At 37.4% G+C, this 1,776-nt stretch overlaps 1 non-coding gene across 1 annotated transcript; it reads right to left on the minus strand.

Moving 5' to 3' along the window:
* Nucleotides 1-527: 527 nt before the first annotated feature.
* LOC116904744 lies at nt 528-656 on the minus strand. Its single transcript, XR_004388430.1, has one exon. It is a non-coding gene; the product is annotated as a small nucleolar RNA SNORA17 (small nucleolar RNA).
* Between the last annotated feature and the right edge of the window lie 1,120 nt (nt 657-1,776).

A 1,776-nucleotide genomic window follows, 5' to 3' on the forward strand; every position in this document is an offset into this window, starting at 1 on the left:
CAAGTGAAGGGTTGGGGCAGTTCCCCACAGCCCTCAAACATTAACATGTCCCTAGGTGACAGCCCAGACCAGAGAGATACACCTGACTTTTGGTGGTAATAGACTCCTGCTATTGTAGGGCACAGATCCAGATGTGGCCCCCAGTGGCAGCCAAGACTCCACCATAGTTCCAGGTGGCATCACCAGCTACGCACATCAGGCTGTTCCTCACTATCCTTGAATATTTTTCTCTTCATTGCACCCACATCCTTCTTTTTCTCTTTCTCTTCCAAGTCTCCACTACTCGCTTGCTCCTCATAGTGGTGCCCAGGATCTCTAAGTGCCTGGAGTCATCTCAGGAGTGATTTCAGGAGTGCTATGCCTTGTTCATGCAGTATGGCAGTAGGCAGGGGTCATCTTAGGCATGGTATGCCCACTCTCTCCACCAGCCCTGCATGTCACTAGACTGGTGGTCCTCTCAGGCTAGCTCCCTGTCTAGGTCCCATAGCACAGATCTGGTTATTGTCTTGGGCTCCAATTTTTCAGGGAATGTTAGGCTACTTCTCATTCTGAGGTTCACAGGTCTGAACACTGAGTGTCAACGTAGCCTCTCTCCTCCCTGCCACCTACTGATGCACAGGCATTGTTTGTGTTTTATTGGGTTACACAGAGGAAGAACACATTCTATTTAGAAAATTTAGTCTAGTAAATTTAGTAATTTTACTGAATTCTACTAAGAAAGTTCTACTCAAAATAAAAAAAAAAATCAGGACACTCCTGTTGCTACACAAAGTTTGTTTCCACTTCTTATGAAATCAGTTTATTTTTGCTTCAGTGTGATTCCTTTACTCAGAAGAAACTGCCTGAGTTAAACAAGTTTTTATACTGCTATGAAACGTGCCAGAAGCACACCAGAAGTATTTTCCTTCCTAAGAAATGTGAAGTATCCAATTCTAATTTTTCTTCTTCAAAATAGAAATAACTGGGCCAGCAGTGGGTAAAGATCTTCACACAAGCCATGGCACATGCATACTCCATAATAAATAAATGTAAATTAGAAATAATTTCATGGAGTTTCTTCATATTCAAGCAAGAGATTATTATTAGAATAGAGGATAGTAGTAGAAAAATTGAGTGAATCTTAAAATAATGATTATTACAGATATGGCATAATAAAGAACTAACATATTAAATCATATTAATCAAAATTCCAACTACACATTATTATTCTTACAGAAAAAAGAAAAAATCTTATAATCCCAAAATATGTCATAAAGGCTTCATCATTTGTCTACTCAGAAAAAGTTATCAAATTAATTTAATAACCCTTTTAATAGTTTATATTTATGGGATATATACATGATACTCCAGACTAGTCCCTATGACATTTATAGAGCTGTTTTTTCTCCAGTGTCCCAGATTTTCTTGAGTTGACTATCAGAAACATTTAAAGAAATTCTTGTCTCTTGCTGTTAAGCACAAGTTGCTATAAAAATAATTAAGGTTTTATTTTCACAGGCAAATCAAGTGAAATATTCTGTCATTTCTTACTTAATGGTTTATTTGTAACAATGGCACATGGCTTTTTAGAAAAAAGTTCCTTATAAATTTGAATCCATTTTGATTTTCATCTGGAAAGTTACTTCAAATATCTGTTTTGCTTTCCTTTCTGGAGTCGAACAACCTTTTGTTTGGTTTTCATGGAAATGTTTGTGTGTTGACTTGCACATGTTTAATTCACATACGCATTAGCAATGCTGCCTATTACTCAGTTAGGAAGAATTTGGTACCAGGCAG

The sequence above is a fragment of the Rattus rattus genome, chromosome 6 (genome assembly GCF_011064425.1).
Source record: "Rattus rattus isolate New Zealand chromosome 6, Rrattus_CSIRO_v1, whole genome shotgun sequence".
Classification (NCBI taxonomy): Eukaryota; Metazoa; Chordata; class Mammalia; order Rodentia; family Muridae; genus Rattus; species Rattus rattus.